Below are 14322 nucleotides of genomic sequence, written 5' to 3'. Positions count from 1 at the left end.
GCTATGTATGATCTGTCTAACTACTTTCAGGTTCAGTAATTAGACTTTGATTCCTGCATTATTTATTCAATGTTGTTACCTAACAAAATAAGACCTACATCAATCATGCTTAAAGCATAATACTTCTCATTCAATTAATTGGTTCAACTTTCTAGTAGGTGTGTATGGTACAGAACCGGACCAAACTAGTTCGGTTCAGTTCTGTCCCAAGTCTCAGTTTGCAGTAAAGAGTTGGACGGACAGAGGCCTGGACCATATATTTTCGGTTTGGTCTGGTTCAGTTCGGTTATTTGTGGTGTTATATTCGAGTTCGGTCCGTCCAGATCGAAGTCCGAAAATTTGTCAAAATGTGGACCGAGGACCGGACCAAAATAGCTTGGCTCGGTTCGGGATCCGTTCGGTACCTTTGTTTTTTCCGAACCGTGCATACCCTTACTTTTGTGACACTCAAATTAAGAGATAAACGACCCCAGAAACGAAAATTGCACGAGATATAACAAAAAAGAAAAAAAAAATGGTCTTGGCTATCAAATGTACTTATCAATCAAGTATGTAACACCAGATGAAATGAATAAGCGAGCCCTATTAAGAAGTAAGAAACGTTCTGATCTCTATCTAGTTACACCTATTCCCTTGTATATGTATGATGTATCCACTCTCACAACAATACAAGAAACTCATTTTTGAGATATGTTCAAAAGCCAGATAACAGTTAGATAATAGTCACTCTTAACCATCTCAATTGCTGGTGATGATTTCTGTTAGGTACTTGTTAGTTGTTAATAATGAATAATATGATTACTACATTTTATACATACTCAGTTACTTGAGCAAAAAGATTATATTTGTAACGCAATCATAGCATTTATTATAAGTAACTTTATTCAACAAACATAAATGGGTATGTGGTTGCCTCTTAGCAAAGTAAACTAACACGTGGTGTTCACTATTGAGAAAGAAAAAGGCATGAAAACACAACAAATTCTTTTCCACAATACTTTAGACTAATAGAATACAAAATCGAAGAAGACCTAACAACAGTAACACGAGTAATGAAAATGCTAAAGATAACTAAGAATGAAAGTTGCATGCAATAGAGGGTAGGTAACTAGATCATGGTTGTAAGAATTGGGATTAATCCCCGATTATTCAGATTTCGAAGCAGGCTGTCCCGACATCCCAAAATCGGCCAACGCATCAAAATCGGTCAAAATTCGGATTTTGTCAATTAGTCAATCAAAGTCGGTCAAAAACGTTTAAAGTCAAAGTTGGTCAACATTTTAATTATGTATTAAAATTAGAGTTTGAGTTTTTGAACCATTGAGCTGACATTTTTATGTTTCTAGAGCAACTATTACGGTTTATGTTTATGGTTTTCTTCTATATTTAGACATAACTTCGAAACTTATTAATTAAAGGGATAAGTAGTTCTAATTGATTAATCACTGATTTGACCAATCAATCCCTAAGAAGTCCCGTCCAACTAATCCCCGATTAAGGACTTTTACAACCATGGGTACGATCAATGAAGTCCATACCTTGCACTTATCTCCATCAGCGATGACCTTAAAAGGATGCCAGCTGGGATCCCTCAAACGATCCTCCCACAAAGAAGCCAACTTTATCCCACTCTCAACATTCTTAGCAGCTTCGATGAATGGCTTCACATCAAGGTCGCCCATTTGCTTCACTACAATAAGGGCACACGCAGAATTTTCCCTAAAACCCTGTTCAAACACAGCTAAAAGGGTCACAATAACATTAATGAAAGTAAAATAAATAAATAAATAAATAAATAAATAAATAGATACAAATATAAACAAACTTACAGAAATGAATTCTTTTCGAGCGTCTTGCAATTCATCATTGCTCCTTCGCTCTTTGCTTATCAAGGCTTGGTTAAGTGTTTACAAATCATCAAGATCATTTTCTTTTTCCTTAAGCTATTCTTGAATGGACTCCATTTTCTTCTTTGCTTATCAAGGCTTGATTAAGCGTTTCCAAGTCATCAAGATCATCTTCTTTTTTCCTTGAGCTCTTCTTGAATGGACTCCATTTACTTCTTTGCTTTAATATCTTCTTCTTTAGTCACGTGTTTCATCACTTGTACTGCTCCCTTCATTTGCTTAATCTCTAACTCCTACCGCTGTGCTTCTCATCAAGCTTCTTCTGAACCTCGATCATTTCGCGGTGAAGATTTTCTCTCTTTCTGTCATGTTTCAGTAAATTGAATTATTAAATATATAATAGTAAAATACAGAAACAACAACAACAACAATACCCAATTCCACTAAAGTGGAGTATGGGGGAGGTTAGATGTAGGCAGTCCTTTCCTCTACCCTAAAATAAAAGGGAAGTCATTCTTCTACCCAGGATACCTATAGTAAAATACAGAAACGTTATCCAAATATTTATTTTAGTTTAAGAAGGAAATCGGTCAACCTTCTGATTCTCAGCCAACTTCAACATTCTCTCATCTGCCTTCTGTTGCTCCATAAGTGCCATATCATTCTACAAAAAAGATAAACACGTATTTCAAAACTTAGAGCAAGAAACTTATGTTAGCAGATTGACAAATATGCAACATATTAATTTAGTACCATTCTCTTTTCATTGTCAAGCTTCATTTCCTCACTTTCATTAACTCTTAACTTCTCTTCACGAGCTTCCAACATAATTTTAGTCTGTTCATAATCACAGCTAACCTTTCTAAGTGGTTCCAATGTCTGCTTAAGAATCATCTCCAGATCTAATCAAGAATAACATTATTATTTAGTATTAAGAGAAAATTGAATAATTTTAAAAATTGTTACAACTTCAAGAGATGGTACAAAAAAACATACCTCTGTTATAGTTCTTAATCATATAGCCTCATAACATTATTCATCTGTAAATCTGTCTGGCTTATATTACTCTTAATTTCTTCACTCTTTTTGCATTTTTCCTCTAACAAGACCATACGAATTGTAATCTTTGTATCCCGCAATCCACCCATACAACTTATCGTCTTTTTCCCTTGCTTTATCAAACCAATTTGTTCTCCCTCGCCCGTTTATCTCAAATTCTTTCACAAACTTCATGGCACAACCAAATCCATCCCACATTTTCCCAAATTCAACCACGGCTAGTCCCGAGTGACCACAATAATTCCAGAGTGGATAAACTTTAACCAAAATATTTACCATCCTTGCATTGAACATGAATGTTGGCCACAATCGCCATCCAAGGCCAAACAAGTAGCTCATCAACATTTTGCTTTGAACTGGTACTTCGTTTTTCATCTATTATGTTTCAAAGCAGTACTTTGCTTTCTATCAACTTTTTGTACCGCGGAGGTGCTTTCACTAGTTAATTTTGAGTACTTGATTTTAGTATAAATTCCCTATATAAATACTTGATTAATGCCATATGTCTAGCCTTATGAGATCAACGACAGAGAGCTACTATTAGGAAATGGTAGGGTCAACTCTGGCATGAAGTATTGGGTGAGGCACTATTTCCATCAACAGTTCAAGGGTTTCCTTAGCATCAATTCTATTTACTATGGATCTTCCTGCTTTCATTCTTAAACCCGGCACTTTTTGAATCTTTAGCAATCCGATTCAGAGCTTGTCACAACAGCATTATATCTTTCTCCATAACATTCAGACTTTAACCTTACTATCATTTCATCCTCTTCATCCAGTATCTCCTGAACAATCACATTTGACATACCAATTATGATAAGCTAAATTATCAATAAACAATAATAAATTAAATGGGCTAATCATTAGAGTAGTGTTATTTAGTTGAGTAAAAATAAGGAAAAAACTGTCAGCCACAAACTTATAGTCTCACAACAATACGAATAACTCATTTTTGAGATAAGTTCAAAAATCTTATAAGAGTTTGATATTAGTCACTCTTGATCATCTCAACTGCTACTAGGTACTTGGTATTATGGTTACGAACTTTCATACTTACTCAGTTACTTGAGCAAAAAGATAAGATTTATGTCGTAATCATAGCATTTATACTAACTAACTTAATTCAACAAATATAAATGGGTTAGCAAAGTAAAACTAACTCGTTGTGTTCACTACTGAGAAGGAAAAAGGCATGAAAACACAACAAATTCTTCTCCACAATACTTTACACTAATAGAATATAAAACTGAAGAAGATGTAACAACAGTAACGAGTAATGATAATGCTGAAGATAAGAATTGGGATTTTACCCTGATCAATCAGATTTTTTAGCAGGATGTCACAACCTCCCAAAATCGGCCAACTCATCAAATTTCGGATTTTGTCAATTAGTCAATCAAAGTCGTTCAAAGTCAAAGTTGGTCAACATATTAATATGGATAAAATTGGGGTTTTAGAATATTGTGAATGGGTCGAACATAAAGATTATAACAAGTTTCAACCGTCAAATGTAATCATAAATGTAAAAGTAAACGTAAAACGTAATCATATGACCCGTTTGGACCCATGTGACCTATGACCCGTTTTGACCCATTACCTAACCCGACCCACCCTGGACCATTTGACCCGTTTGACCATGAACCATTGCAACCCAAAACCGTTTTGACCCGTTACCCAAACTGACCCAACCTCCCGTTTTCCAGGTATAAGTAGGATCAATTAAGTCCATACCTTGCACTTATCTCCAACAGTGATGACCTTAAAGGGATGCCAGCTAGGATTCCTCAAACGATCTTCCCACAAAGAAGCCAACTTTATCACATTCTCAACTTTCTCATTACTACTCTTACCAGCATCCATGAATGGCTTCACATCAAGCTCACCCATTTGCTTCACAACAATTAGGGCACATGCAGAATTTTCCCTAAATCCCTGTTCCAACAATAAAAAGGGTAAACTGCATAACATTAATAACAGTAAAATAAATAAAAACAAACTTAAAGAAATAAGTTCTTTTCGCGCGTCTTGCAATTCATCATTAATCCTTCGTTCCTTGCTTATCAAGGATTGATTAAGTGTTTCCAAATCATCAAGATCATCTTCTTTTTCCTTAAGCTGTTCTTGAATAAACTCCATTTTCTTCTTTGCTTCAATATCTTCCTTAGCCACGTGTTTGATCACTTCTACTGCTCACTTCATTTGCTCAATCTCTAACTCAAACCGCTGTTTCTCGTCAAGTTTCTTCTGAACCTCAATGATTTCGCGGTGAAGATTTTGTCTCTCTCTTTCTGTCATGTTTCAGTAGATTAAATTAGCTTCACGTTATCCAAATATTGATTTTAGTTTAAGAAGGAATGTAGTCAACCTTCTGATCCTCAGCCAACTTCAACATTCTTTCATCTGCCTTCTTCTGCTCCATAAGTGCCATTTCATTCTACAAAAATAAAATAAAATAGAAACACATATATCAAAACTTGGAGCAAGAAACTAACGCTAGCTGATTTACAAATATGTAACACATTATATTAGTACCATTCTCTTTTTATTGTCAAGCGTCATTTTCTCATTTTTGTTTTTAGCTTCACGTGCTCTTAGCTTCTCTTCACGAACTTCCAACATAAATTTGGTCTGTTCATATTCCAAGCAAACCTTTCTAAGTGGTTCCAAGGTCTTCCTAAGAATCATGTCCGGATCTAATCGAGAATCAAGAATAAAATTAGTATTAAGCGAAATATGATCACGTATATAGTTACAAATTTAAGAAATACTACAGAAACGCTTACCTCTTTATTGTTCTCAATCATATCTTCTTTCTGCCTCATAACAGTATATTCATTTGTAAATCTGTCTTGCTTATATTACTCTTAATTTCTTCACTTTGTTTGCCTTTTTTCCTCTAACTGAGTTCTCAACCCCAGAATAAGCTTCGATTCTTTTTGTTTTATCTTCATTTTAAATATCAGAAACAGTCTTCAATGTTGGGTACAAACCCAATCTCACATTGGTTGGGGATAAATGTCAAGATCAACATATAAGCTCATGAGTGTCTCTCTCTACTACCAATTAGTTTTAGAGTAATTTGAGAGCTCATGGCTTATATGTTTGGTGCTTGTTGGACTATAACCGGTCCTTTCAGTGGTATATCTTGTGCGGAATATCGTTGAAGGGGAGGCCTGGTGATGTGATCTTCGGTTTGAGGGGAGGATTGTTGGGTGCAAACCCAATCCCACATTGGTTAGGGATAAATGTCAAGATCAACATATAAGCTCATGAGTGTCTCTCTCTACTACCAATTGGTTTTAGAGTAATTTGTAGAGATCACTTCTCATCTTACACTCCGGGTGACTATGGATTTGCTAGGATGGGTAATGTCGGGTTATCAAAGATCGTTGGTATTGGAGATGTTTGTTTGAAATTTGACACGGGAATGGAGTTAGTTTTGCATAATGTAAAACATGTTCCGGATATGAGACTTAATGTTATTTCAACAGGCATTCTTGATGATGATGGTTATTATAACGGTTTTGGTAATGGTATTTGGAAACTAACTCTTGGTTCTATGATAGTGGGAAGAGGCAAGAAAGACTGAAGATTATACATCACGCGTCCGAAGATCATCCAGAACATTGTTAACGCAGTGGACAATGTTGATTCTACTGAGTTGTGGTGATGTGGTGCTACATGTCATGTTACAATTTGTAGAGATCACTTCTCATCTTACACTCCAGGTGACTATGGATTTGCTAGGATGGGTAATGCCGGGTTATCAAAGATCGTTGGTATTGGAGATGTTTGTTTGAAATTTGACACGGGAATGGAGTTAGTTTTTCATAATGTAAAACATGTTCCGGATATGAGACTTAATGTTATTTCAACAGGCATTCTTGATGATGATGGTTATTATAACGGTTTTGGTAATGGTATTTGGAAACTAACTCTTGGTTCTATGATAGTGGGAAGAGGCAAGAAAGACTCAAGATTATACATCACGCGTCCGAAGATCATCCAGAACATTGTTAACGCAGTGGACAATGTTGATTCTACTGAGTTGTGGCATAAAAGACTTGGCCACATGAGTGAAAAGGGGATGTCTATCTTGTTCAAGAAGAATGTGTTGTCGGGTGTTAGTGGTATTGATTTGAGTAAGTGTTCTCACTGTTTGGCAGGGAAACAGACCAGAGTTGCGTTTAAGAGGCATTCTCCTTTTCGAATGGAGAACATACTTGATCTAGTTCATTCGGATGTTTGTGGGCCTATGAAGACTAGGACACTTGGTGGATGTTCCTACTTTGTTACATTCATCGATGATCATTCCAGGAAGGTGTGGGTTTATACCTTAAAGTTAAAGGATCAAGTATTTGAAAAGTTTAAGGAATTTCATACACTAGTTGAAAGGCAAACGGGGAAGAAACTCAAGTGTATTCGGACTGATAATGGCGGTGAATACATTGGCAGATTTGATGCTTATTGTAAGGAGAATGGTATTCGGCATCAAAAGACTCCACCAAAGACACCTCAATTGAATGGCTTAGCAGAGAGGATGAACAGAACTTTGGTTGAGAGAGTTAGATGTTTGCTTTCACATGCAGGGTTGTCCGATTCCTTTTGGAGTGAGACTTTAAATACGGCAGTTCATATTATTAATCTAACCCCTTGTGTTCCTTTGCATTTTGATGTTCCTAACAGGGTTTGGAGCGGCAAAGATGTTTCTTACCGTCATTTACGAGTTTTTGGATGTAAAGCTTTTGTTCATGTTCCCAAAGAAGAGAGGTCAAAGCTTGATATGAAGACTAAGCCATGTGTATTCCTCGGCTATGGTGAAGATGATTTTAGGTACAGGTTATATGATCCAGTTCAGAAGAAACTCGTATGAAGCCGAGATGTTGTATTTACAGAAGATCAGATGTTAAAAGATGTTGATAAGACAGATTCAGTTCTTCAACCTAGTGCTGATCTTGTTGATTTGGATCCAGTTACTCCACAACATGTTGGAGATGATGTTCATAATGATGAACATGGTACTGATGATGATTATGCTCCGGAGCAGGTAGAGATTCCAGTACCAGATGTGCCCCCATTTGTCCCACTTAGGCGGTCTACCTGAGACCGTCATCCTTCTGTTAGACATTCTGCTGATGAGTATGTATTAGTTACTGATGGGAGAGAGCCAGAATGTTATTCAGAAGCAATGAAAGATGAGCATAAGAAAGAGTGGGGTGAAGCTATGCAAGATGAGATGAATTCCTTGCATGAGAACAATACTTATGAGCTGGTGAAGTTACCTAAAGGCAAGAGAGCTTTGAGAAACAAATGGGTATTCAAAGTGAAGACAGATGAGCTTACTTCACAACCAAGGTACAAAGCTAGGTTAGTTGTTAAAGGATTCAGCCAGAAAAAGGGTATTGATTTTGATGAGATTTTCTCACCGGTTGTGAAGATGGGATCTATTCGAGTGGTTCTTGGATTAGCTGCTAGTCTTGATCTTGAGGTTGAACAGATGGATGTCAAGCCTGCTTTTCTTCACGGTGATTTGGATAAGGAAATCTACATGATGCAACCTGAAGGTTTTCGGGTTAAGGGTAAAGAAAATTATGTTTGTAGACTTCAGAAAAGTTTATATGGGTTGAAGCAAGCACCGAGACAGTGGTATAAGAAGTTTGAGTCGGTTATAGGAAAGCAAGGCTACCGAAAGACAACTTCAGATCATTGTGTTTTCTTTCAGAGGTTTGGTGATGATGATTTCATCATATTGTTGTTATACGTTAATGATATGTTGATTGTTGGTAAAAATATTAAAAGAATTGCGCAGTTGAAGCGAGAATTGAGCAAGTCTTTTGCTATGAAAGACTTGGGGCCAGCAAAACAGATTCTTGGCATTCGAATTTCTAGAGATAGAGGTGCTAAGACATTACATATATCACAAGAGCAATACATTGAAAAGGTGCTAAGTAGATTCAACATGAAGAATGCTAAAGTGGTTAGTTCCCCTCTTACAAACAACTTTAAGCTAACAGAAAGAGATTGTCCTACTTCAAAGGAGGATGTTGAGGAGATGGATATAGTTCCATATGCGTCAGCAGTTGGTAGCTTGATGTATGCTATGGTGTGTACTAGGCCAGATATAGCTCATGCGATAAGTGTTGTTAGTCGGTTTATGTCAAATCCGGGTAAGAAGAATTGGGAAGCGGTTAAATGGATTATGAGATACTTACGAGGTACTTCAAAGTTAGGTATCACATTCGAAAATGGAGAGCCGGTGCTTGTTGGTTATACAGACTCAGATATGGCAGGAAACAAAGATAACATGAAATCCACTTCTGGATATTTGATGACTTTCGCAGGGGGAGCAGTTTCATGGAAATCAAGGTTACAAAAGTGTGTTGCATTGTCTATAACCGAGGCTGAGTATATGGCAGCAACAGAAGCGTGCAAAGAACTATTATGGATGAAAAGGTTTCTACAAGATCTTGGGTTTAAGCAATCACGATATGTGGTTCTTTGTGATAATGAGAGTGTGATTCATTTGGCTAGAAATTCTATGTATCATAAGCAGACAAAACATATAGATGTGCGGTATCATTGGATTAGAGAATGTCTTGAAGATGGTTTGTTTGAACTTGATAAAGTTCATACCGATGATAATGGTTCTGATATGTGTACAAAGGCTTTAGCAAGTGAGAAGCTCAAGGTATGTTACTTGATCGCCGGGATGGCGATTCCTTCCTCATAATTGGAAAGGGGGAGATTTGTTAGGTTTTTTAATTGTTTCCATTTATGTGAAAGTTATCCAAGCCCAACAAAATTTGGCCCAATGGTTGTTTTGACTTGGTCAACCATCAGAGGCATCTCAATTCAAACAAGTGCAGCTGTTATTCACTAGAGAGTGCAAGAGAGATCAGAGTGTGAGATCAAGAAAAAGAGTGAAATATTCCAATTTCCGTCTACAGTGTACAGCAGTTCAGAAAATCGGCGATCCCCGGAGATCCGACCGTTGAATCTTCTCAATTTTTGGGCTGTGTCTTCCTGACATCAGTGCTAACATTTTCAACCGTTGAATTCGTCTAATAAGGTCTGTAGGTCATGATTTTGCTGCTGGAACAGAGAGCAGTTTATTGGGTAAATCTTTCATCTTTTGTCTTTAATTTCTTCATATACTTGTTGATTATTGTTGTTCAAGAGTATGATGATGTTGTATACCTCTAGTTGATCTAGAGAAGGATTATTGTATTGCTCTCTTGTTGATGATAGTGGAACATTAAGTGGCTTATGAGTCCCGTGGTTTTTACTCTCGATTTTGAGAGGTTTTCCACGTAAAAAGTCTTGTGTGTATTGTGTGTGCTCAATTATTTTGTATTTGCTGATTTGGGACAGAATTGGGGCTGATTTGTGGTGATTGTGGTATACCTTATTTGTTAGTTTTCTCACAGGTTCATATGGGTCGGGAAATGCTTGTCAAACGGATGTTTGTTTCCGTTTTGTAGATTGCCCGTTGTGACCATTTTCCATCAAATTGGTATCAGAGCCGGGGTTACCACGCCGATGTTGGGGGAGGGGATTGTTGGGGTGACCTTAACCCCTTTCCCACATCGGTTGGAGAGGCAAAAACAAAAGCCCTTATATGTGGCTTGATACCTCTTCCTCATAGGACGCGTTTTAAACCCGTGAGGGCAGTTGAGTCGCTGGTGGCTCGCTGTTCCCAAAGCGGACAATATTCTGTGGTGGTCCTGGCTTCTGTCTCCGTTGCCATCAACTGGTATCAGAGCCGGGGTTACCACACCGATGTTGGGGGAGGGGATTGTTGGGGTGACCTTCACCCCTTTCCCACATCGGTTGGAGAGGCAAAAACAAAGGCCCTTATATGTGGCTTGATACCTCTTCCTCATAGGACGCGTTTTAAACCCGTGAGGGCAGTTGAGTCGCTGGTGGCTCGCTGTTCCCAAAGCGGACAATATTCTGTGGTGGTCCTGGCTTCTGTCTCCGTTGCTATCATTCAAATCACTATTTTTCTGATATAATCACCAACAGGACCATAAGAACTGTAATCTTCGTATCCCGCAATCCACCCATACAACTTATCGTCTTTTTCCCTTGCTTTATCAAACCAATTTGTTCTCCCTCACCCGTTTATCTCAGAATCTGTTTTCCCAAATTCAACCACCGCTACTCCCGAGTGACCACAATAATTACATAGTGGATGAACTTTCTCTAAGTTGTATCCTTGATTTAACCACTCATCTTTTAACTTCTTACCACTTTCACCAAAATATTTAGCATCCTTACATTGAACGGGAATGTTGGCCACAACCGTCATCCAAGCCAAACAAGTAACTCATCAACATTATGCTATAAACTGATACTTTGCTTTCTATCAACTTTTTGTATTGCAGATGTGCTTTCACTTGTTCATTTTGAGTACTTGGTTTCAAAATGAAAGGTCATATCCAAATACTTGATTAATGCCATATGTCTAGCCTTTTCTCTAAATCCATCACTTTTTGAATCTTTAGCAATCCGATTGGCATGTCTAACGAGGTTGTTGTAACTATAATCTCTACTATTACTACAAAAAAGACATTTAAGAATCTTTCCTGAATACTAAACCTTTAACCGCCCATCTCTAAGTTCCTTGTAATACTTGTGCTTATATCTTCAAAATCATGATGAATGCTATGCATCTCTCTTCTTCGATAACTCGTCTTTGTAAGCCTATATTGCAACATATTGAACCACAACATATAGAGGGATTGCATAAAAATGACTTTAACCAGAACCTCTACCAAAAACTTTGATCTCAAGGATATTAACATATTTAAATCGGATTACAAGAATATCACCACCAGCTAAGATAAAAATCAAATGAAATTACAATGTAATTGAATTCCATTAGCCAACAAGTATATAAACCCTTAAAGTTGACTAATTGACAACAAGGGTTCAGACTGTTGGAGATATGGAGAACTTTAAACAATTAGAGAGAAAATTTCAGGAAAATCACACGAAGCTTCCACGAAGTTGTTAGGAAACTCACATGTAGCTTCTACGAAGTTGTTAGGAAACTCACATGTAGCTTCCACGAAGTTGTGAGGAAATTCACATGTAGCTTCCACGAAACTGTCAGGAAACTCACATGTAGCCTCCATGAAGCTGTCAGGAAACTCACATGAAGCTTTAAGGAATTGTTTTTTAGCTTACTCCTTAAATCATTCTATAAATAGACCCTCTTGTAACTCATTGTAAACACACCACAAATATTCAGCAAATACATTCTCTAGTTGGTCCGTGGACTAAAGCAATCACAATGATTGCATATAACCACGTTATCTCTTGTGTCGATTTACATTTCTTGCATTTATAATCTTTCGTTCATTAAGTGGGTTAGTAATCTTGTAGAATTACTATCGGTGAGTGATCTTGTTGAATCACTTGCGTTGTTTTGGGTCCTAATATCCTTACAACTGGTATCAGAGCACAAGGTTTCGTTAAGGGAACGATGGCGGAAGACGGGAAGTTTAGAATCGACCGATTCGATGGGAGAGACTTTGACTTTTGGAAGATGCAAATTGAAGATTACTTGTATCAAAAGAAGCTACACCAACCCTTTTTGGAGACCAAGCCTGAAAGCATGAACGATGCCAATTGGACACTTTTGGATCGTCAAGCTTTGGGCGCTATTCGTCTTTTACTTGCTCAGAACATTGCATACAACGTTGTGAATGAGAAGACGACGTTTGCTTGCTTAAAAGCACTCTCTAACATGTATGAGAAACCTACCGCTTCTAATAAGGTTTTTCTCATGCGACAATTGTTCAATACGAAGATGAAGGAAGGTACGAGTGCAACGGATCATATCAACGAGTTCAACAACATCATATCGAGGTTAGCATCGGTAGATATTGTGTTTGATGATGAGTTAAAGGCACTAATCTTGCTTTCATCATTACCGAAAATTTGGTCGGGTACGGTTACCGCAGTTAGTAGCTCTATGGGAACTACTAAGCTAGCATTTGAAGGAATAAGGGATTTGATTCTTGGTGAAGATACTCGTAGGAGAAACTCGGGGGAATCGACATCCGGTTCCTTATTAAGTACCGACAACCGTGGTAGAAAATTTGATCGCGGTGAGAAGAAGGGTAGAAAGAAGTCTAAGAAGAGGTATCCATCAAAAGATAGAAGTGAAGCTGTTTGTTAGGGTTGCAATCAAAAAGGGCACTTTCAAAGGAATTGTAAAAATGGTTCGACGAAAGGTGTGAACTTGACCGCGGAAGAAAGTGATGATGCACTTTTATGTAGTGTTGAAAATTCTATGGAGTCTTGGATTTTGGATTCGGGAGCTTCGTTTCATGCTACTCATGTCAAAAGCATGATGAAGAATTTTCGTTCATATCAAGGCAAGGTTGGCGGACGACAAACAACTCAATATAGAGGGCATTGGAGATGTTGTATTGAAGACTACTCTTGGCTCTAATTGGACCTTGAAAAACGTAAGGTACATTCCTAAATTAAAAAGGAAACTTATTTCGGTTGGTCAATTAGATGATGAAGGTAACGCGGTTACTTTTGAAAACCGCCAATGGAAGGTGGTTAAGGGTAGTTGTGTAGTGGCTCGTAGACATAAAAGGGGAACTCTTTATATGGTTGAAGTGTTTGATGAAGACACGGTGGTTGCTACAGTTAATGTTGAGTTCGAATCAACTCTATGGCACCGAAGACTCGGGCATATGAGTGAGAAGGGTATGAAGATGCTTGTTTCGAGTGGGAGAATTACGGATTTGAAAAAGGTAGAACTTGGATTTTGCGAACCATGTGTATATGGGAAGCAAAAGAAGGTGACTTTTGGGAAATTAGGGAATGCACCTAAGTTGGAGAAATTGGAGCTCGTTCATACGGATGTGTTTGGTCCAACCAATGTAGAATCACATGGAGGTTCTCGCTATTATGTCACCTTCATTGACGACTCCACTCGAAAGGTATGGGTTTATTTTCTTAAAGCTAAATTCGATGTATTTAATACTTTTGTGAAGTGGAAAGCTATGGTAGAAAATGAGACTAATTTGAAAGTCAAGTGCTTGAAGTCGGATAATGGAGGGGAATATGGTAGTCTTGAGTTTAAAGACCATTGTGCAAAGCTCGGTATTAGAATGTTGAAAACAGTACCGGAAACACCGCAACACAATGAGATCGCCGAACGTATGAATCGTACGTTAAATGAAAGGGCTAAGAGTATGAGACTACATGCCGGTTTGCCTAAGATGTTTTGGGCGGATTCAGTAAATACAGCGGCTTATTTGATAAATAGGGGACCCTCAACATCGTTGGGTTTCTGAATTCCCGAGGAAGAATGGCATGGTAAGAAGGTGAGTTATAATCACCTTAGGATCTTTGGGTGTAATGCTTATGTGAAGACCAAAGATGCGGA

The 14322-nt window shown here is 37.8% G+C and overlaps 2 pseudogenes; both read right to left on the bottom strand.

Moving 5' to 3' along the window:
• Positions 1 to 1719: 1719 nt before the first annotated feature.
• On the bottom strand, positions 1720 to 3416 carry LOC139854029 (protein INVOLVED IN DE NOVO 2-like; annotated as a pseudogene).
• Positions 3417 to 3566: 150 nt separating this feature from the next.
• LOC139854028 (protein INVOLVED IN DE NOVO 2-like) overlaps positions 3567 to 14322 on the bottom strand; it is a 52075-nt pseudogene continuing 41319 nt past the window's right edge.

This window comes from Rutidosis leptorrhynchoides, chromosome 6, assembly GCF_046630445.1.
Source record: "Rutidosis leptorrhynchoides isolate AG116_Rl617_1_P2 chromosome 6, CSIRO_AGI_Rlap_v1, whole genome shotgun sequence".
Classification (NCBI taxonomy): Eukaryota; Viridiplantae; Streptophyta; class Magnoliopsida; order Asterales; family Asteraceae; genus Rutidosis; species Rutidosis leptorrhynchoides.
The sequence above is the reverse complement of the archived record's forward strand: the minus strand, read 5'-3'. Positions and strand labels throughout refer to the sequence as shown.